The 23,807-nt window shown below is 48.8% G+C and overlaps 1 long non-coding RNA gene across 1 annotated transcript; it reads left to right on the top strand.

The window, feature by feature from the left end:
- Positions 1–11,982: 11,982 nt before the first annotated feature.
- On the top strand, positions 11,983–12,684 carry LOC148758727 (uncharacterized). The gene is made up of 2 exons (XR_016020578.1): positions 11,983–12,072; positions 12,156–12,684. It is a non-coding gene; the product is annotated as an uncharacterized LOC148758727 (long non-coding RNA).
- Positions 12,685–23,807: the final 11,123 nt, after the last annotated feature.

Below are 23,807 nucleotides of genomic sequence, written 5' to 3'. Positions count from 1 at the left end.
ATAAGTTTTAAAACCTGGTGATCTACTCACAAAAGTAGGGCCTTTCTTTGACCATTTTCAGTGTATCTTATAGACTACGGGCTCTTTCATCCCAGACTCAGAGGCTGTATGAATTGAAGAGAGAGACCCTACTGGGCCCCCTAAGGACCAGGGAGCCTGACTCAGTCCCTCCCCACTTATAGGAACAGGCTGCCCCACATGCAAATTTATCCTCAGGCTCCAGGGTAAAACCCTCCTGGGGCTGTGAGCTCCCAGCTCTCTCCTCACACAGGCTGAGGTCTCTGGGGAAGGCAGAGCTGTGGTCTAGAAGAAGATGACACTGCTGGGTCTTCTCCTGTGCCTGGTGACAGCCCCCCAAGGTGAGGGTCTCAGGTGTCAGACACGGGTCTGTGGGATGGATGTGACTGCACGTGAGTGACAGACTGCTTCTCCTTGTCACCAGGTGTCCTGTCCCAGGTGCAGCTGCAGGAGTCGGGCCCAGGACTGGTGAAGCCCTCGCAGACCCTGTCCCTCACCTGCGCTGTCTCTGGTTACTCCATCACCAGTGGTTACTGCTGGAGCTGGATCCGGCAGCCCCCGGGGAAGGGACTGGAGTGGATCGGGTACATTATCTATGATGGGAGCACATACTACAGCCCGTCCCTCAAGAGCCGCACCTCCATCTCCAGAGACACGTCCAAGAACCAGTTCTCCCTGCAGCTGAGCTCTGTGACCACCGAGGACACAGCCGTGTATTACTGTGCGAGGGACACAGTGAGGGGAAGTCAGTGTGAGCCCAGACACAAACCTCCCTGCAGGGGCAGGAGGGCTGGGCTGCAGGGGGCGCTCAGGACACCAGGGGGCGCTCAGGACACCAGGGGGCGCTCAGGACACCAGGGGGCGCTCAGGACACCAGGGGGCGCTCAGGACACCAGGGGGCGCTCAGCGACCACCAGACTGCTCAGACCACCTGGGACTTGCGACATTGGAGCTCAGGAAGGAGCCTGAGAGCAGGTGTAACCGGGAAGGCAGGGAGAAGTGTAGGGAGTGTCCTGTCACCATGTAGACTCTCCTTGTTTTAAATCACGTCTATCTCCTAGAGACCCTCCAGGGAATCTGTTCTAAACCATGACATTTTATATTATATTAACACTTCAAACATCATACATATTTACATATGGCAAATATATATGTACATACATATTTTTTTCATCTGAATTGTGCCTGTATTGAGAACAGGAGTCGCACACAACTGACACTGCAGTACATTCTCAGAATGTAGGGCCATGTCTTGGTTGTCTTTTGAGTCCTCAGGTAAAATAATAACAACAGTAATAATAATAATAAAATGCAATAACTATAGAAAATACAGAGCTTTATTTAATATTTGGTAGGTTTAACTCATGGTAAAAAAAATAATAACTTGAATTGGAATTAAATATCACATATTGTGTTCCCAAATAACCTGAAACACATATATTCCTCCTCACCCAGCAGTTTTCAGGAATGCTGGTTCCCAGGCTTGGTCCCCAGCCTATTGGATCCTCGTGTGCTCAGGAGGAAAGAGAGTGAGGAGAGGAAAGCGTGACATGTCCGTGGGTGAAGCAGCTGGTGCCGCACTTGGTGTTCACCATCTTATGTGGCCATCGAGGACCAGGTCCCTATGTTTATTAAGACACTTAATAATGACTCTATTTCATAGAATATTATCATTATCACACACACGAGCACACACAGATGTGTTTAGTGTATGTGTTAGCAGAAGATATATTCTTATAATATAAAGAATGCAGACTCACAATGTTTCATTTTCTCTTCCTAAGAGAATTCCTAAGGTTGTTTATCGTTATTTACCACCTCTATTTTATCTCTCTTTTACTTTGCATTTCTCAATCACTTACACATGTGTTCCCTTCCATGAAAGTATCAAATATTTTTATATAATTACAAATAGGAAGGTTGCTCACTCAGCTTGGGCTGCCAGGAAAAGTTACCAGAGGCCACATGACTTAAACAACAGTAACTGATTTTGACTGGTGTGGAGGCTGGAAAGTTCAAAATCAAAGGCCCGCCTGATTTAGGTCCTGGTGAAAGGTCTGACCTGGCTCGCAGCTGACCACGCTCTTACTGAGTCCTTACGTGCCTTCAATGATGGAGGGAGATCTCTCTTCCTCTTTGTAAAATGCTCCAAACCTATAGGATTTCTACCACCACATTCTGACCTCATGTAACCTTATTTGCCGACTCAAAGCCTTATTTTACACACCGTCATTGAGTATTAAGACTCCAGCATACAAATTTAGGAGGACACAATTTGACCCATAATATCCTACAAGTTATATGCCAGAATGTATGGTCGCCAAAGTATATGCCTTCCCCACATGCAAAAGACATGAACTTTACCCCAACAATCCAAAAATTCTTACTCATTTCAGCACCAGCTTTAAAGGCTAAGGTCCAAAGTCTCACCTAAGTATAGTCTCATCATTTCCTGGTGAACTTGACCTGTGATTTATCCTGAGGCAAAATTCCTCTCTAGCTGTGAACCTCTGAATCCAGACAAGTTACATGATTCAAAACGTGATGGTGGGTCAGGCATAGGGGAGACATTCCCGTTCTGAAAGTGATGAACAGGAAAGAAGGAAGGAGTGATGGCCCCAACCTGTTCCACAACCTGCCGGGCAAATCCCATGTGATATTAAGTTTGGAAAACAGTCCTCTTTGGCTGGATGCCCCTCATTCTGTACCCAACGGGGTGGTGGTCCCAAGTCCCGACCCCACTCAGGTGGTGTCTCACTTTCTGGACACATGAGTAGAGTCTCACTGCAGCTGTGATGGCAGGGGTCACAAATACCAGACTCTGCCGTGGGGGGTGGGGGAGGTCCCACCCGAACGCTGTGGTCCCACCCGAAGGCTGTGGTTCCTGGTTGTGTCACCTTTTGAAATCGACGTGATCGTTTAAGTCTATGAAACCAAGGAGTCAGCCCTGGTGACCTCTAAATTTCATTCAAGGTCATTCTTCCTTTACCTAAATGACATTGCATCTTCACTGCCAATTTGAGTTATGATCCTGTTCTGCAGAATCCACACCTCTCTCCCTGTGTGTTATTAAATGACAGTGTATCTGCTGGTATAACCCCATCTCTACTCCTGGCTTATACTGAGACACCTGATGAAACCATGAGGCGTGCCCATGACTTTATTTATCAAAGGGTTTTTCAGCAACACCTTTTGTGCTCTCTTTACAGCAAGCTTTCTCGATTTTGGCTATGTGGATAGGCTGACACTTTTTCAAATCTCCAGTTCTTATTAGCATTTGCTTAACATTGCCATCTTCAATCCATCTGTCTCCCCTCACCTTTTACTAGAAGCAGTAAGAGGAGCCAAGCCCCTCCTACACTTTGCTTAGAAATCCCCTCAGCTGAACATCCAGTCCCATTGCTCACAAGGTCTACCTTCCACATAACACAGGAAACCAGTTCAGCCAAGCTCTTCAACACTTTATAACAAGGATCACATTCCTCAGGGACCCATAACCTGCTCCTCATTTCCCTCTGAGCCTCAGCAGAGTGGCTTCTTAGGTCCACATTTCAACCACCACTGTGTTCATGACGACCTATGTATTCTCTTAGAATATGCAGCCTTTTCTGAGCTCTCAGCACAGTCACCTTTAACGTCCCTTCACAGCAATCTTGGAATTTTCACGTGTGCACTTGAAGAGTCTTCCACCTTCTACCAATCACCTGCTTCCAAAGCCACTAACACCATCTTAGGTCTTTGTTACAGCAACTCCCCACCCTCAGTACCAAATATCAATCTCCATCTGCTAAAGCTGCCATAGCAGAACCAATGACCAGGTGGCCAGTAATATAACTGCTGTGGCTACACTCGCATAAAATAGGGGCTAGCAAGGAGATGGTGGCTGAGCTAGCAAGAGCGGATTGCTGTTAGCAAGTGGGTTTGGTTGGCAGGCAGAAAAGCGGACAGCAGGTCGTATGTCGTGGGAATCCAGCCTCCAGCGAGACTATAGCAGTGTGACTCCCCTACCTATGGCTCCGTGGGTGTTCCTTTTTGGCCTCATCATGCCCTGCGTTCTTATGTGGGGCGCGGGACTAGAGACCCCGCAGACCACCTCGCAGGACAAATGGTGCAGAGAGCAGGGTCTCCCACATGACAAACAGCATCCACTGTGATAACTGGAAACACAGGCACATCCAGAGTCCAGGTGACTCTGCTCACCTGGAGCAGAAGCTGCTGGAGGCTCAAGCTGGTAGGAGCACTTCCAGGGGAGTATTCTGAGTGGATGGAGCACACAGGGGGGCTGCTGTGGGGGAGGGGTCCTGGGGCCACACCCCACACCTCTGGGGGCTTTCCCTCCAGATACATCCAGGTTCTCCAGGGAGGATGCATGTGGGTCCCCTCATGTCCCTGACAGTGAGAGGGGAGGACAAACACTGAGAAATCCACCCAGAAATTCCCTCAGGCAGACCCTCCAGGGGAAAGACATTTCCAGAACCCTATTCTGAGTGGTGCGTGGGAATTCTTACCTGTGACAGACCTAGGGAGGGGGCACAGTTACCAGGGTAACAGAGTCAGGAAGAGACTGTGGGTGCTGCAGGCGGGAAGGGCGGGGTCACAGGGAAGTGAGCTGACCATGGGAGAGCCCTTGAGGAGGTCACAGGCAGACCCAGGGGACTACCTCACAGGTGTTTAATCATAAGGATACATAACGTCACACACACACAAGCAGCCTCACCTGAGTCAGCTGACAACAGTGCTGCCTCCTCCTCCTCCAAATTCTCAGGTGCTTCCCCTCCCGCAGACATGGGTTCTCCAAGGGACGCCCACTGCAGGTGCCGTGAGTGGGCAATAGTGTCATTGGGCCTTGATTCTAACAATCTGGGGGACAAGATTGGTCCATCTCGTGGGTCCTCTGCAGGGGTCCCATGGGCTGTGAGAAAAAGCAGAGCCAGGATGTAGGTTCTTCCCAAGTGTGTGCATGTGTCACATTTCCTGGGGTTCTATTGACAAGAGAGTCTCACCCCAGGCCTTGGGTCAGATTGGGGGATGGCCCGTGTATTACATACAGGGCGAAAGGACAATTAGGGGTTCATTACTGCTAAAATCGTCCACTCTCTATGTGTGTCTAATCTATTCATGAGCAGAGGTAGAGTGGGCTGTGAGATAATGTGGGATTCTCAGATGTCACCTTCAGCCAGAGGAATTTAAAGGACGTAAGAGGCCCCCAAAGTCCCTTAGTTTCTGGACTCAGGACTGTGTCAGTGCATCTGGCAGCCCCAGGGAATGGTCTCCCTGGTGGTTATGAAACTTTTGTTTAAGGTCTCCCTACAGTGTCATTGGGGTTTAGTGAGGCCAATTCACTGTTTCCAGAGATGAGGTCAAAGCTTACGGTGTCCCTGAGGCAGCATTGTGAGGTCAGGGCACAGACATTTAACACTGGACTAGAGACGCTAGAGGTCATGCCCTGTGAGCTCTGACAGGACCGTCCCCTGCAGGGCACAGGCTGCAGCCTGAGGAGCAGGTGGGGAGGGAGCGAGAGAGGGGCTTCCTGTGAGGGCCCAGGGCTTCCTTCCTCTTTATAAAAACATGTAAAACAAGATTTGGCCAAAAACTGCTGAAGTGTCAGTAAATATCCCACTGTATTGGGAGAATTTACGAAATATGAGGGGTAATAAAATCAAACTTAAATTGGGGTTTCCATGACAACAAGATGTCTTACAGCAAAAATCTGAATGGCAAAAATGGCTTTACTAACTTGAAATTTTAAAAATTGGGCACACATACTGAACCCCGGATTGAGACATTCAGATCAAAGCCCAGAACAGGCACAGATGGTCACAGTGAAATTCAAAAGGGTGGTTCTGAGTGAGAATCTTGTCCTGGGGGGGCTTGTTCCTCAGGGGGAGGAGCTCTGTCTGCACAGATTCAGGGGCCTGACAGGGGACACATATCCTCCAACAGGGATTAGGACTTGGACCCTCAGACGCCCACTGAGCATGGTCCTGTGTCATTGAGCTTCTCTCAGGTGGGTCAAGTCTTCAGCTATGAAACCCTCTGCTCATGAATATGCAAATGAGATTATGTGGGTGGGGTTAAATGTGGACATGTCTGTGCCCTGAGAGCATCGCCCCACAGCCACACGCTCCCCGACAGACGTCCTGACAGCACAGCCCTCACAATGGACTGGAGATGGACAGTCCTCTTCCTGGTGGCAGTGGCGACAGGTAAGGGGCTCCCCAGTCCCTGGCTGATGAGGGGACCTGGGCCAATCACAGGGGATCCACCCACTCCTGTCTCCTCCCCACAGGTGTCCAATCCGAGGTCCAGCTGGTGCAGCCTGGGGCTGAGGTGAGGAAGCCTGGGGCCTCAGTGAAGGTGTCCTGCAAGGCTTCCGGATACACCTTCACTGACTACTATATGCACTGGGTGCGACAGGCCCCGGGACAAGGGCTTGAGTGGATGGGACTAATAGACCCTGAAGATAGTAGCACAAGCTACGCACAGAAGTTCCAGGGCAGAGTCACCATCACTGCAGACACATCCACCAGCACAGCCTACATGGAGCTGAGCAGTCTGAGACCTGAGGACACGGCCGTGTATTACTGTGCGAGACACACAGTGAGGTGACCCACATCCTGAGAGTGTCAGAAACCCTGAGGGAGAGGGCAGCTGTGCGGGGCTGAGGAGACGACAGAGGCAGCTGGGCACAGCCTGTCTTTGACTTAGGGTTATGGACATAGAGACGAAGGAAATGCTTTCGTTAATTATCTATGAAAGATTTTCAGGTCTATGCTAGCAAACCAACTCCCAGGAGGAGAAAAAATAACTAAATTTTCTGTAGTGTTTTCTTATTTTCATTGTGTAAATATGACCCTGATGGTGGATTGGAACATGACGTCCCTCTCTGTGGTTAGAAAAGATAAACTGCATTACAGTCTAAGGGTCACAGCAGGAAGCAGAATGGAGGACAGAGAACACAGAAGCCCTGACATATGTCCCCGCCCCTAACAGTCATGAGAACACAGGCATCCACAGTCGTGTGTGGATGTGTACGACCTGCTCATTGGTGTCTCTGGAAACTGTCCCAAAACATCACACACGGGTTTGAAAGGCAGACTTATCCTCTTACTGTTCAGGAAAAGAGCTGAACTGGGTCTAAATCAGTGTCCCCAGGGCTGTGTGTCTCCCAGAGGCTGCAGGGCTCGTTCCACCATCAGAGCTGCATCCCTTATATTTGGGGCTCATGGCAGGTCCCTACACGTCCCATCCATCCCTGTGTGGCTTTTGTCCCTGGAGCAGAATCTCCCCCTACTTTGTTGTCCCAAGGACGGTGTGTGGGCATCAGTGTCCATACAAGAGGTCCAGTCAGTCTCTCCATCTGAAGATTCATCATGTGTCACATTTTCAGAATTTCTTCTATTTCTTGGGTTCAAGACCTTGATATCATAGGTACCCACCTTGGAGCAAGGAGAGCCCCTCACACAGGGGAGATTAATTTCCTTCATTTGAGGAGAAAATGGAGGGTTCATGAGCCCTTCTTTCTCTACCTGCTTTTCAAGTAACTCATTCTAAATAGTAATACCCCATTGTGGGGTATCCTGGGGAGCCTGCCCTGGGCACCAAAAATTTCCTCCTCTGAACATCCCTGGAAGTCTCGTGTAGTGAGAGCTGGACTGCTGGCTGTGGAGAGAGAGAACAGGTGGGAAGCTGAGTGCTAAGACATCTGCAAAGGAGAGAAGGAGACAGAACAGGATGGACAAACAGGAAAGGACACTTTGCAGCTCTTTCAGCAAACCCATCAGACCAGTCCCCGTCCCTGGGGACAGGCCAATCCAGTGACACCTCTGTGTCACTGATCTGATGGAAAGTGTGAACGATCCTTTTAACAGATTGAGTGAGTTTCCCTTTGTCCCGTTCACTGCACAGAAAAGCAGCATTTTCATCAGTGACCATACAGGCTCCTCCTCCTGGGTGGTCAGTGTACCTGAGGCACCACAGAGACTCAGGGGTTCACATCCTGCAGTTTGCACAGTGGTGGGGAGCTCTCGTTCCATTGCCCTGGAGAGACTTAAGGTCACTTCTTCCAATTCATAGTCTCCAAAGCGTGGGAATCAAACCCTCAGTGCTGAAAATAACTTGAACTTGTGATACACAGGTGGACGTCCTGCCATTCTCACCTGGCAGGTGTGTGGGGCACAACTTGTGAACACAGGGCCTAAATGTGCAATGTGGCTGCTTTCAGGGTGGCGTGTGGAGGGACAGAAGGACCAGATACCCGACTCCACGTCATCCTGACAGTTTTGGTGGGATCCCTTTAATACTTTAATCATACACACAAAATAAGGACCTTGGCTCACAGACAGGGTCACAGTGGAATCTGTATTTCTCAGGATCTGAAGTCTTTCATGAGTCATGTCAGTGTCTCCAGCCTCCACGTACTGTGTCAGTGTGTGAGACCAGAACGGGTGTGAAATAGCTGCTGTAGAGGGCTTGTCGTAGGCCTGTGGCAGCTGTAAGCTGGGTCCTGCTGCTTTGCCAAGGCAGTGCACAGGTTTGGTGTTCACACACACACACACACACACACACACACACACACTCAGTACATGGTATCGGGCAGCTGACTCGGGAGCAGCTGCAATAACCGAGTCCCATGGTGTGGGGCTGAGCCACCAAACACCTGGTGAGCTGGCCGGCACCTGGGACCAGAAGGTGGTGCTACAGTCACCTCATCTCCTTGGGAGGTTTGAACATGTCACCTGTGGGCTCAGACCACAGAGTTTGATGCAATGCTTTCCTGATACGTCATCAGGAACGTCTAGTGTCATATCTGCTTCCAGTGCTCTGGGAACGTTTTTCTCCTGTGTCCCTCTCTGGGTAAGTACAGTCCCTGAGCTTGCGTAGAATTCCCTGGGCCTGAGTGACTCAGCAGCAGAAGAGGCCGAGTGATATCTGTGTTGTCATGGACACCACACCCTGTCTGTCACCAGCATGTCTCCGGTCCACCAGGTGTTCACATCGGCAGGAACAAAGCCTGGCGCTTTTGCACTATTGAGATGTCGACATAACCAGCCATCACATTGGTTAGTTAGTGTCACCAGGGTTTGGTAACTGGCATAAGAGGGCGTTTGGTGTCTGTACAACCTGTTGAAAAAGAGACGGTTAATCAGAGCAGGACACAGGTTGAAAAGTGGAAACACAGAGATGAAGGTGGATAGAAAGAGACACGCACTCCCCAGGCAGCCTTCCAGCCAATGACTAGTAAGTGTGGGAATGTTAACGAATAAGAGAACAGTTTCCTACATTTTCACAGAGTGTCCATGACAGTTATTTTAAGGAAGAAGTGAAAGCCATGTCTCCCGACCTGTGACCTTGGGAAAGCTGTCACATCGTGATGCCATCTGCTCCTGGACCTGCCCATGCCCCCGGCAGTGCCAGGATTCAGGTCACCTGCAGGGACAGGCTTATTTTGTACATGGTTTCTTTTGCTGTGCAGAAGCTTTTAAGTTTCATATAGTCCCATTCGTTTATTTTAGCTTTTACTTCCCTTGCCTTTGGAGTCAAATTCATAAAATGCTCTTTGAACCCAAGGTCCATAAGTTTAGTACCTATGTTTTCTTCCATGCAGTTTATTGTGTCAGGTCTTATGCTTAAGTCTCTGATCCATTTTGAATTAATTTTGGTACATGGTGACAAATAGCAGTCCAGTTTCATTCTTTTGCACGTGACTATCCAATTCTCCCAGCACCGTTTATTGAAGATGCTGTCTTTGCTCCATTGTATGTTTTTAGCTTCTTTGTCAAAAATAATCTGTCCATATTTATGTGGTTTTATTTCTGGGTTCTCAGTTCTATTCCATTGGTCTATGTGTCTGTTTTTCTGCCAATACCATGCTGTTTTGATTATTGTAGCCCTGTAGTACAAGCTAAAGTCAGGGAGTGTGATACCTCCAGTATTGTTCTTTTTTCTTAAGATTGCTTTGGCTATTCTGGGTCTTTTTTGGTTCCAAACAAATATGACGATTTTTTGTTCTTTTTCTTTAAAAAATGCCATCGGGATTTTGATGGGGATTGCATTGAATCTGTATATTGCTTTGGGTAATATGGCCATTTTAACTATGTTGATTCTTCCAATCCATGAGCACAGAATGTCTTTCCATTTCTTTGTGTATTCTTCAATTTCTTTCAAAAATGTCTTATCGTTTTCAGCACATCGGTCCTTCACATCCTTGGTTAAGTTTATTCCTAGGTATTTGATTCTTTTTGTTGCAATTGCAAAAGGAATTGTTTTTTGTATTTCTTTTTCTGAGATTTCATTGTTAGTATATAGGAAGGCAATGGACTTTTGTGCGTTGATTTTGTAGCCAGCAACTTTACTGTATTCGTTGATTGTTTCTAATAGCTTCTTGGTGGAGTCTTTAGGGTTTTCTATATATAGCAGCATGTCATCTGCAAAGAGTGATAATTTAACTTCTTCATTCCCAATTTGGATGCCTTTTATTTATTTCTCTTGCCTGATTGCTCTGGCAAGGACTTCCAACACGATGTTGAAATGCACAGGTGAGAGGGGACAGCCCTGTCGTGTTCCTGAACGTAGAGCAAAGGGCTTCAGTTTTTCTCCATTAATTATGAGATTAGCAGAGGGCTTGTCATATATGGTCTTTATTATGTTAAGGTATTTTCCTTCTATACCCATTTTATTAAGTGTTTTAATCATAAATGGATGTTGTATCTTGTCAAATGCTTTTTCTGCATCAATTGATATAATCATATGATTTTTGTCCTTTATTTTGTTTATGTGATGTATCACATTGATGGATTTGCGTATGTTGAACCATCCTTGTGCCCCGGGGATGAACCCCACTTGCTCGTGATGAATAATCTTTTTAATGCATTGTTGTATTCGATTTGCTAGAATTTTATTTAGGATTTTTGCATCGGTATTCATCAGAGATATTGGTCTGTAGTTTTCTTTTTTTGTGCTGTCCTTACCAGGTTTTGGTATCAGGGTAATGTTGGCCTCATAAAATGAGTTAGGGAGTACTGTCTCTTCTTCAATTTTTTGGAAGAGATATAAAACACTTTCTTAACATCTCCCTGCAGAGTCGTTGGGGTTTAGTTATACCAATTCATTATTTCATCCATGATGTTAAAACCTTAGAGTGTCCCTGAGGGAGCATTGTGAGGTCAGGTCACAGACATTTAACACTGGACTAGAGACTCTAGAGGTCATGCCCTGTGAGCTCTGACAGGCCCCTCCCCTGCAGGGCACAGATTGTCCTGCAGGGGTCGCTCAGCACCCACCCAGCAGGGGCTGCAGCCCCACGAGCAGGTGTTGAAGGGAAAGGAAGGGGCTTCCTCTGAGGGCCTGGGGCTTCCTTCCTCTTTCTAGAAACCTCTAAAGCAAGATTTGGGCAAAGACTGCTGAAGTGTCTGTGAATATCCTATTCTATCAGGAGAATGTACCAAAGACAATGAACAGTAAAATCTAATTGAAATTGAAGTTTCTAAGAATACAGTATGTCTTAATAAAACCTAACAGTTGTCACCCCAATGAGCTTTAGCAAAAAACAAAACAAAAAAACAACCTGGATGAAAAGGATGAAGTTGCCAGGTTGAAATTTTCAAAATTTGAAGACAGACATAGGGTGAGACATTCAGATCAAAGCCCAGAACAGGCTCAGGTTGTCTCCGTGTCGTTCAAAGGTGGATTCTCAGTGAGGACCATGTCCTGGGGGGGCTTGTTCCTCAGTGGGAGGAGCTCTGTCTGCACAGATTCAGGGACCTGGCAGGGGACACATATCCTCCAACAAGGATTAGGACTTGGACCCTCAGATGCCCACTGAGCATGGTCCTGTGTCATTGAGCTTCTCTCACGTGGGCCAAGTCTTCAGCTATGAAACCCTCTGCTCATGGATATGCAAATGAGCTGAGGTGGGCGGGGTTAAATATGGACATGTCTGTGCCGTGAGAGCATCGCCCCACAGCCACACGCTCCCCGACAGACGTCCTGACAGCAGAGCCCTCACCATGGACTGGAGATGGACAGTCCTCATCCTGGTGGCAGTGGCGACAGGTAAGGGGCTCCCCAGTCCCTGGCTGAGGAGGGGACCTGGGCCAGTCACAGGGGATCCACCCACTCCTGTCTCCTCCCCACAGGTGTCCACTCCGAGGTCCAGCTGGTACAGCCTGGGGCTGAGGTGAGGAAGCCTGGGGCCTCAGTGAAGGTGTCCTGCAAGGCTTCCGGATACACCTTCACTGACTACTATATGCACTGGGTGCGACAGGCCCCAGGACAAGGGCTTTAGTGGATAGGAAGGATCAATCCTAACAGTGGTGGCACAAGCTACGCCCAGAAGTTCCAGGGCAGAGTCACCATGACCAGGGACACGTCCACCAGCACAGCCTACATGGAGCTGAGCAGTCTGAGACCTGAGGACACGGCCGTGTATTACTGTGCGAGGGACACAGTGAGATGACCCACATCCTGAGAGTGTCAGAAACCCTGAGGGAGAGGGCAGCTGTGCGGGGCTGAGGAGACGACAGAGGCAGCTGGGCACAGTCTGTCTTTGACTTAGGGTTATGGACATAGAGACGAAGGAAGTGCTTCCGTTAATTATCTTTGAAGGATTTTCAGGTCTGTGCTAGCAAACCAACTCCCAGGAGGATAAAAAATAACTAAACTTTCTGTAGTGTTTTCTTATTTTCATTGTGTAAATATGACCCTGATGGTGGATTGGAACATGACGTCCCACTCTGTGGTCCGAGAAGATAAACTGCATTACAGTCTAAGGGTCACAGCAGGAAGCAGAATGGAGGACAGAGAACACAGAAGCCCTGACGTATGTTCCCACCCCTAATAATCATGAGAACACAGGCATCCACAGTCGTGTGTGGACGTGTAGGACCTGCATGTTGGTGTCTCTGGAAACTGTCCCAAAACACCACACACGGGTTTGAAAGGCAGACTTACCCTCTTACTGTTCAGGAAAAGAGCTGAACTGGGTCTAAATCACAGGGTCCCCAGGGCTGTGCATCTCCCAGAGGCTGCAGGACTTGTTCCACCATCAGAGCTGCATCCCTTGCATTTGGGGCTCATGGCAGGTCCCTACACGTCCATCCAGCTGAGTGTGGCTTTTGTCCCTGGAGCAGAATCTCCCTCTACTTTGCTGTTCCAAGGACAGTGTGTGGGCATCAGTGTCCATACAAGAGGTCCAGTCGGTCTCTCCATCTGAAAATTTTTAATGTATCACATTTTCAAAATTTCTTCTATTTCTTGGGATAAAGATCTTGATACCTTAGCAGCCCATCCTTGGAGCAGGGACAGCCCCTTACACAGAGGAGATTAATTTCCTTCACTTGAGGACACTTCGAGGGTCTCCTTGTTCTTCTTACGCTGCCTGCTTTTCAGTAACTCATTCTAAATAATTACACCCCATTGTGGGATATCCTGGGGAGCCTGCCCTGGGCCCCAACAGTTTTATCCTCTGAACGTCCCAGGAAGTCTCGTGTAGTGAGAGCTGCACTGCTGCCTGTGGAGAGAGAGAATGGGTGGGAAGCTGAGTGCTAAGACATCTGCAAAGGAGAGAAGGAGACAGAACGAGGATGGACAAACAGGAAAGGACACTTTGCAGCTCTTTCCGCAAACCCATCAGACCAGTCCCAATCCCTGGGGACAGGCCAGTCCAATGACACCTCTGCGTCATCAATATAACGGAAAGTGTGAACGATCCTTTTAACAGATTGAGTGAGTTTCCCTGTGTCCCGTTCACTTTACATAAAAGCAGCATTTTCATCAGTGACCATACAGGCTCCTCCTCCTGGGTGGTCAGTGTACCTGAGGCACCACAGAGACTCAGGTGTTCACGTCCTGCAGTTTGCACAGCAGTGGGGAGCTCTCGTCCCATTGCCCTGGAGAGACTTAAGGTCGTTTCTTCCAATTCATAGTCTTCAAAGAGTGGGAATCAGACCCTCAGCACCGAAAAGAATTTGGACTTGGGATACGCAGGTGGACATCTTACCATTCTCACCTGGCAGGTGTGTGGGGCACAACATATGAACACAGGGGCCTAAATGTGTAATGTGGCTGCTTTCAGGGTGGCATGTGGAGGGACAGAAAGAGCCAGATACCCAAGTCCACATTGTCCTGACAGTTTCGGTGGGGTCCCTTTAATACTTTAATCATACACACAAAATAAAGGACCGTGGCTCACAGGCAGGGTCGTGGTAGAATCTGTAGTTCTCAGGATCTGAAGTATTTCATGAGTCATGTCAGTGTCTCCAGCCTCCACGTGCTGTGTCAGTGTGTGACAGCAGAACGGGTGTGAAACGGCTGCTGTAGACGGCCTGTCGTCAGCCTGTGGCAGCTGTAAGGCTGGGTCCTGCCGCCTGGCTGAGCCAGTGCACATGTTTGGTGCACACACACACACACACACACAGACACACACACACACACACACACACACACACACACACAGACACACACACACACACACACACACACACACACACACACACAGACACACACTCAGTCTATGGTATCGGGCAGCTACCTGAGTGGGAGCAACTGCAATAACCAAGTCACATGGGGGTCGGGGTGAGCCACCAAACACCTGGTGAGCTGGCAGGTACCTGTGCCCAGAGGTTGTGCTACAGTCACTTAGTATCCTTGGGAGTTTTGAACGTCCCACCTGTGGACTCAGACCACAGAGTTTGATTATAGTGTTGTCCTGATATGTCACCAGGAATGTCCAGTGTCATATCTGCTTCCAATGCTCAGGGAACATTTTTCTCCTGTGTCCCCCTCTGGGTAAGTACAGTCCCTGAGCTTGTGTAGAATTCCCTGGGCCTGAGTGACTCAGCAGCAGAAGAGGCCAAGTGATGTCTGTGTTGTCATGGACACTGCACCCTGTCTGTCACCAGCATGTCCCCGGTCCACCAGGTGTTCACATCGGCAGGAGCAAACCTGGTGCTTTTGCACTATTGATGTGCCGACATAACCAGCAATCACATTGGTTAGTTAATGTCACCAGGGTTTGGAAAACTGGCATAAGAGGGCGTTGGTGTCTGGAGAACCTGTTGAAAAAGACAGTGAATAAGAGCAGGACACAGGTTGAAAAGGAGTCATAGTGGAAACACAGAGATGAAGGTGGATAGAAAGAGACACGCACTCCCCAGGCAGCCTTACAGCCAATGACTAATAAGGGCAGGAATGTTAACTCATAAGGGAACAGTTTCCTACATTTTCACAGTGTGTACTTGAAAGTTATTTTAAGGAAGAAGTGAAAGCCAAGTCTCCTGACCTGTGACCTTGGGAAAGCTGTCACATCGTGGTGTCATCTGCTCTGGGGCCTGGCCAGTGGCCCTGGCAGTACCAGGTTTCAGGTCACCTGCAGGGACAGCCTCCAGTGGTCTTGGGGTGATGACCTGCGTCTATTTAGAGTGGGCGGCATGGATGCAGGAGGCCTTCCCTGTTCCTTGGACGGCAGTGCAGGTGGTCAGCAGCCCCTCGTAGGTCCTCCCCAGGAAGGTGATCATGTGTTTTCTTCTAAAGACCTGAGGGACACCTCGTCCCCTGGTACAAAGGGACAGCAAGTCATGTCAGTCGGGGAAGGTCACACCTCTTACCTGCTGGCGACACGCCTCACGCACAGTAGGTGCCTGTGCACTTAGCCCTTCACTGCATCCGATCATTCATTAAGCTCCTATCAGGCTCACTTAATCCAGGAATGGAAGGGTGACAGGTGCCAGCAGACCCTGGTTCCCTGAACACTGTTTCAATGGAATCAATCCATGTCCCCTCAGTATCAGTCATGTTTGCTTTTGTTCTGTTTGTCACAGCAGGTCACATACCCAGGCCGAGTGTCAGTGTGGGGAGACAGCCCTTGTGCTAGGTACAGAGATGAAAGGGAAACTTGGATTAATTTAGCACGAAATTCTGCGTGTGTGTGTGTGTGTGTGTGTGTGTGTGTGTATCCTTCTGAAGCCCAGATGTAGAGTGGGCTTTCAGCGCCATGAGTCTGCATCGCAGATATAATCAGACGTAACCTTCAAACAGAGGAACCTATGAGAGATTAGAGGCCCCTAAAGCCCCCTGAGCTTGTGGACTCACGACTGTGTCAGTGCATCTGGCAGCCCCAAGGAAGGGGCTCCCTGGTGGTTTCATAAAGCCCTTGCAAGGGGACCACCTGTAGTCAGTTGGTTTATGGTGTCCCTGAGGGAGCATTGTGAGGTCAGGGCACAGACATTTACCACTGGACTGGAGACGCTAGAGGTCATGCCCTGTGAGCCCTGACAGGACCCTCCCCTGCAGGGCACAGGCTGGGCTGCAGGGGGCGCTCAGGACCCACCAGCAGGGGCTGCAGCCCCAGGAGCAGGTGGGGAGGGAACAGAGGAGGGGTTTCCTCTGAGGGCCCAGGGCTTCCTTCCTCTTTATAAAAAAATCTAAAACAAGGTTAGTGCAAGGAGTCTTTTTTGTTGTTGTTAATGCAGAGTTTTTACTTTTTCTGATTGTGCTGTTTTGTTCTCTGGGGTACAGTTTCAGAGGTTCTTTTACAATCTAGACATTATCACACTGTCAGATACATAATTTGTAATTGTTTTCTACCATTCAGTAAGTTCCTTTTCATGATGTCCATTGTGTCTTTCTAATGCGCATACGATTTTGAGTTTCATCTATCCTGATTTGTCTACTTTTGTGCTTAGAGATTGTATTTTGCTATCATATTGAATAAACTATTACCAAATCCATTGTCATGAAGCTTTCCTTTATGTTTTCTCTAGGGGTTTTATACTTTTACATCTTATATTTGGGTGTTTAAACCATTTTCAGTTGATTTTTGTATATTGTACATGACAGGGTTCAGTTATATTGTTTTGCAGGAGGATTTCCACTGACCCAGCACCATTTCTTGCTGACACTGCTCTTTTTTCATCAGGTGATCAGTCAATGCAGGAAAATAATACGACAAAATTCAACATGGCTTCTGATATGTAAAAATCATGCAACACACTGGGAATAGAAGGAAATTGTTACATATAATAAAGGCTCTATATGAAGTGTATACACAACTTCATTCTCCACAGTGAAAGAACAAAAGGTTTCCCTAGAAGACGAGGAGGAAGACAAACATGCCACACTCACACTCCCATCCATCACAGGGGTGAAGGTCAGACCCAAGGAAATTTCACCAAAAAATTAGGTGAAGGCTCCAAATTGGAAAGGAAGACATACAACTAGCATTGTGACACAGGACATGATCTTATCTGTGGAATACATTTTACCCCATTCATTAAATGGAGTTTCCCTTAGCAGGGAGTTTAATGTGTGTGTGGATTTGCTTTACATTTTATATGAGTTTGCTGCATTCACTGGACACAGCAGTAATTTAATGCAGATCTGAGAGAACAGTTTGTGCATGTGTCTGTCCATATGTGTGTGAGTCCATTCATGTGTGTGTGCATGTGTGTGTGGGAGGGGCCAAATTGCAGGGTAATAATATTTTCATTTCTATCTGTCACCAGTCCATCTTTTGATAATAAAAAGTTTTGTTTGAGAAACTCTCCTTGTTACATGCACTTATCTCACTTCAAAGAAATCAATTTATTCGAAGCAATTCCTTCTTCATCATAAATTGAGTGTGTAACCAAATGTAGGCCCATATACTCTTCCCAGGATTCTGAAACATGGATTGACCCGAGTATATATGGGGCTTACCTGTCGCCGGGTCATTCTGTGAGAGGCAGTGACGTAAGTCCAGGGCTTATCAGGTGTGACCTTGACTGACACTTTCAGCCCTTTGCAGGCTTCCTCCAGGCTCTTCCTGACGCTGAGGGCACTTTGCCTGTGCAGTGTTCTAATAGCTTGTCACTCAGGCATGTTTCATGCTCTTGGCCCCGAAACCTGAAGCAATAGACCCCACACAAACCACACATGTTTAATCACGACAGAACTGTGGGTTCACAGCAACACTGCAGGACAGGGAGTGACCACAGTTATGGAAAATCATGGAGCTCAGAACGGCCAGCGTGGAGGGGCACACAGAGCCCTGGATGCCCTAGAATGTCCTGGGTCACGGGTGAGAAGAGGGGAGGCTGACATGAGGTCATTGAGCCCACAGAGGTGACTGTGCCCCCTGACGAGGTCCATGTAGGGACCACCCTGTGGGGTGCACACGCAGTGGGAATACGCCCATGAGCTGCACTTGTTCACACAGTAAGTGTGAGTGATGTGTCCACTGACCCTCCGTCTCCTAACCACAGGGACACTCAGACACGACAGCGGGCTCAGCCTCCTGCTCTGCCCAGGCTCACACCTCAGCCCTGGAGGCAGGAGGAGCACCGTCCGGCCAGTTCTCCACTCCCCCTGCTCTAGGACAGGACCCCCAGGGCGAGGGTCCCTGGAGGGGCATCCACACAGAGGACTCTGTTTGTGGGAAGAGGGGTGTCACAGCCCAGACTCCATCCCCACACTGGGCACTTCTGAGGACTTGTCTCCTGACACCCAGTCCTGAGTTGGGTCTCCATGTAGAGCAGACGTGGAGAACACCCCCAGGGCTCGCTTCTCCTGCAGCACAGACTCGCTCCCCTACTTCACAGACCTGCATCCCCCATAGGGGTCAGCACCGTGTGACAGCATGCAAATCTCCCCATCCCCCTCCGTGGATTGAAAAGCCAAGCCTTGGCCTGGGTCAGTGACTGTGCCCCACCATGGACACGCTCTGCTCCACTCTCCTGCTGCTGACCGTCCCTTCCTGTGAGTGCTCTGTGCTCTGGTCAGGACACACTCAGGGATGGAGGGACTCCAGTTGTTGTCCAGAAGTAGCCTCACCTTTCTCATGCTTTCTCCACAGGGGTTCTGTCCCAGGTCACCCTGCAGGAGTCGGGTCCTGGGCTGGTGAGACCCTCCCAGACCCTTACGCTGACCTGCTCCTTCTCGGGGTTCTCGCTGAGCACTACTAATATGGGTATCGGCTGGGTCCGTCAGCCCCCCGGGAAGGCCCTGGAGTGGCTCACACACATTTGGTGGAATGATGATAAGTATTACAGCCCATCTCTGAAGATCCGGCTCTCGATCTCCAAGGACACTTCCAGAAACCAGGTCGTCCTAACAATGACCAGCATGGACCCTGCAGACACAGCCACGTATTTCTGTGCACGGAGGCACAGAGACACAGCCCAGGGGGCTCCTGTACAAGAACCCAGGCTGGGCCTCAGCTGGGCCCCTGTGTCTGCAGCACAGGAACGTGTGGGCACGCGGCATTTCCTGCCAGGCTCTGGGGTTCCTCCCCACCCACAGCCTCAGAGCCCCGTCTTCCCATCTCTTCTCTCCTTAGAAGACCCATGGCCCTGTGAGTGCTGCATGCAGGTGAGAGGCTGAATTCTGTTTCATCAGCAACCTGACAAGGTCAGGTACGTGGACGCAAGGTCACCCACAGGATGCTGCTGTTTCATGGGCTGCTGTCCCTGCACGTGACAGAATAGAAACAAACCCAAGTCAACTTTGATTAAAATGCTGGATTTCACGTTGAAGTAGCATTAGCTGATAAGAAAGCCGGACAAATTCCAGAGTTCCATATCCCAGCTTCCTTGCCATGAAGAAGAAAAAGTGGTCCAAACTGCACGAATAAATACTGTATGAAATGACAACACAGATGTGCTCTCTTCATAGGGTGTCTGACAGTGGCCGTGCACAGATGATGGTCAGCGGTTTCACACGGGGGGTGTGACGCATAAACCTTGCTCCAGGATGTGATTTTGGGCCCAGGGAGCCATGACAGGCAACGATAATGATACGTTAAACCTGGAAACGAAACTGCCTAAGTTTGACTCCAGAAGCACATGTATTACATCTGACGAGCAATCTGGCAGCAAAGATACAGCAATGCATCTCTCATGACATCTCAAGTTCAAGTTTCAGCATGTAATCTGAATTGTCAGCATTTTATCAAGAGCATACCATGAAAAAGAATCACCAGAGTCTATAAATCACTAAAGAAATAGTGGTAACATATATGAAAGAGTGACTATGTCAACACTTTAAGACATCAGAAAAAAATTTTTAGATAAATTGCAAATCATGAAATTATTTACAGGCAACTAATAATTATGAAATTATATTGTGTTTGAAAGAGCATGATGCTATCAAGAAAAAAAATTATGTTAGACTACATCACATTTAAAAACTTTTTTGTGCCTATATGACTATCCAGAGAATGAAAGACACGCCACAGACAAGGATAAAATAATAGCACATCATGTACCCACCCAATGGCTGTGTCCAGAATATAATAAGAACCCTCAAAACTCAACAGAACAAAAAGAAACAACTGTTTATATAGCAGGCGCAGGTTTGTACAGACCTTTCAGCTCAGAGGACACAGAGGTGGGAAACGGGCTAGGAGAAGGCACTCAGCATCAGTGGTCACTGGGGACATTCAGATCAAGACCACGGTGAGAACACGGTGCCCTTGTCACAGAGTCTCTGAGGGAAGAGAAATTCTGTCACCATCTGGCTGGACATTCTTTCTCATTCTTGCTCTTTCCAGGTGAGAGCTCCAGTCCGTGCAGGCTGGAGACTCTCTCATTTTCCACAAGCCCTGAGGTGTGGGTCACTCCCAGACCGGGGCAAAACAGCCAGGCTGCTGTGAAGGGATGGTCTCCACAATCAGAGTCTGGGGGTGGGAGCTGGTGTGGATCCTCCCCAGTCCTAGACAGGCCAGCAGGCGGGTCAGGTCCCCTCAGTCTGTGCAGCCTGACAGATTCACACTCTGATCTTAGCACAGTGGCATTTTGAAATGTTTATGTATTTGTCATCAATCCCTTGTTCTTTGCAGGTCTGTGCCACCTGGAAACTGCTCACACTGCCAGGATGATTCTTGGTCGTTTTCTTACTGCAGGCTCCTGACATCAGGACCTCAGAATGTAGCTTTCTGTGACATCACGTATCAGATATGTTGAAGGAAATTATTGATTTGCACATAGTCCATCTGTCTTCTTATTGTCACTGTGTATGTTCTAAGAATGAGAAGCACATGTCCTCAGCTCTCTGCATGTCAAAGATGAGTAGTGGCTTTCTGTGTCATACGCAGGAATGGGGCCACTCCAAACACCTGTCACCAGGAGAACAGAAACACAGTGAGTGTATCCACTTCTTGGAAGAAGAGTCAGCACTAAACCCCTATGAGCCTCATTCACACCACACATTGCATTTCCAATTGTGACACTGAGAAGATAAAAGTTATAAGTACACGCTGTGTGATTCCATTTGTATGAACATGAAAGATGAGACCTACTGTGAGGAAACACGAAGATGACAGGAGCCCCTGGGGGCAGGGTGCGAGGCTGGCAAGAGTGGGAGATGAATGGCAGGAACACAGAAAGCACCACGGTGAGGACTGGTCACCATTTGCTGGTGGTGATGGTGGTGATAGTGGTGATGTTGTTGAAGGTGGTGATGGTGGTGCTGCTGGTGATGGTGGTGATGCTGGTGATGGTGGTGATGCTGGTGATGGTGGTGATGCTGGTGATGGTGGTGATGGTGGTGATGGTGGTGATGGTGGTGATGCTGGTGGTCATGGTGGTGATGGTGGTGATGGTGGTGATGGTGTTGATGGTGGTGATGGTAAGGGTGGTGGTGATGGTGGTGATAGTGGTGATGGTGGTGATGCTGGTGGTCATGGTGGTCATGGTGGTGATGGTGGTGATGTCGGGCAGGTGAACACACACCAGGATTTATCCAGGGTAACTGTTCAGTGTGTGTGGTTTATTACACCAACATGGACTGTAACTGACAGCTATACCATATCATGTTGGTTACATTAAAATGCTTATTTCAAAAGAGACAAAGCCAGAAACACGGATATGACACCATACAAGGTACAGACTCCTGGACATAAACATGTGTGACCCTGGATCTCTCTACATGTTCTCAGTAAACACTGCAGGGCAGCAAATGCCACATGTTCTCGTTATAGGAAGGGGGTCTGCAGACCTCCTTCAGTCCTGAGGTGGATCTGGGGAGCTGTGTGGTCCAAAGGGGAGGCGCACAGGGACAGACAGAGGCGATCACTCTGAGCAGAGAGGTTACAACTCTGTGGGTCTGTTTGAACTTGGTTGCCTGTGAAATAGACATAAAACTGATACCTGCATCACATGACTTGTGTGCACTAGTAAAAATGGAATAAGACGAGGGGTCCTCAGTGTTTACATCAGCCTCTAAAATAATAAATCATATTTTCCCAAATGTTCTAATTGCCAGAAAGTGCCCCAGGACACTCACGCCTGCATGAGGCCCCGCCTTGTGTAGGTGTCCAACCCCGGAGCTCCCTACATGGAAGGAGGACATGCAAATAGGGGCCCCTCTGCTGATGAAAACCAGCCCAGCCCTGACCCTGCAGCTGTGGGACAGGAGCCCCAGCCCCGGGATCCCCAGGTGTCCCCATTCCGTGATCAGGACTGAGCACAGACGACACACCATGGAGTTTGGGCTCAGCTGGGTTTTCCTTGTTGCTGTTTTAAGAGGTAATTTATGGAGAACAGGAGACTCTGAGTATGTGAGAGAATATGAGTGAGAGAAACAGTGGATGTGTGACAGTTTCCTGACCAGGACGTCTCTGTGTTTGCAGGTGTCCAGTGTGAGGTGCAGCTGGTGGAGTCTGGGGGAGGCTTGGTGCAGCCCTGGGGGTCTCTGCGACTCTCCTGTGCAGCCTCTGGATTCACCTTCAGTAACTATGGCATGAACTGGGTCCGCCAGGCTCCAGGGAAGGGCCTGGAGTGGGTCTCATACATTAGTGGTGATGGAAGTAACAAATACTACGCCGCCTCCGTGAAGGGCCGATTCACCATCTCCAGAGACAACGCCAAGAACACGCTGTATCTGCAAATGACCAGCCTGAGAGCTGAGGACATGGCCGTGTATTACTGTGCGAGGGACACAGTGAGGGGAAGTCAGTGTGAGCCCAGACACAAACCTCCCTGCAGGGGACAGGGGGGCTGGGCTGCAGGGGGCGCTCAGGACACCAAGGGGCGCTCAGGACACCAGGGGGCGCTCAGGATGCACGAGGCTCTGCTCAGAACACGGGGGACACTTGTGACATTTGAGCTCAGGAAGGAGCCTGGGGGCAGGTGAAACAGGCAGGTAGGGGACAGAGGGAGGTAGTCCTGTCACCACGTGGAGTCACCTTACTTTAAATAACAACATCTAGCCCCTGGAGTCCCTGCCCTGCATCTATTCTAAACAATGGCAGGTGTATTAATACTTTGAACACAGTAGACATTTACATATTTCACACACAAATATGTACGTCTATGTGTTGTTTGCTTCATCTCTGAAATTGGGTCTGTAGTGTGACCAGGAATCGCATACAACTGACACTGTGCAGGAGACTCTCAGTATGTAGGGCCCTCTCTTGGTTGTCTTCTAAATCCCAAGGCAAAATAACAATAGTAATAACAATAGTAGTAAGAAGAAGTATAAATTCTAAGTGTTTAATCGTTTACATTAAGAAGGGTTAACACATGCCAAAAAAAATTAGTCTGAATTGGAATTTAGGACGCCTACATTGTTTTCTGACAAAACCTGAAAACATACATATTCCTCCTCACGCAGCAGTTTTCAGGAATGCTGGTTCCCAGGCCAAGTCCCCAACCTGACGCAGAGCCTGGTGTCCTCAGGTGGAAAGAGAGTGAGGCGAGGAGAGCCTGGCGTGTCCATGGGTGAAGCAGCTGGTGCCTCACTTGGTTTTCTCCATTTTATGTGGCCATCGAGGACCAGGTCTGTGGACCCCTAAGAGACACTTAATAAATGACTCT

The sequence above is a fragment of the Rhinolophus sinicus genome, chromosome 3, assembly GCF_057876585.1.
Source record: "Rhinolophus sinicus isolate RSI-liver-muscle chromosome 3, RSI-T2T, whole genome shotgun sequence".
Lineage (NCBI taxonomy): Eukaryota > Metazoa > Chordata > Mammalia > Chiroptera > Rhinolophidae > Rhinolophus > Rhinolophus sinicus.
The sequence above is the reverse complement of the archived record's forward strand: the minus strand, read 5'-3'. Positions and strand labels throughout refer to the sequence as shown.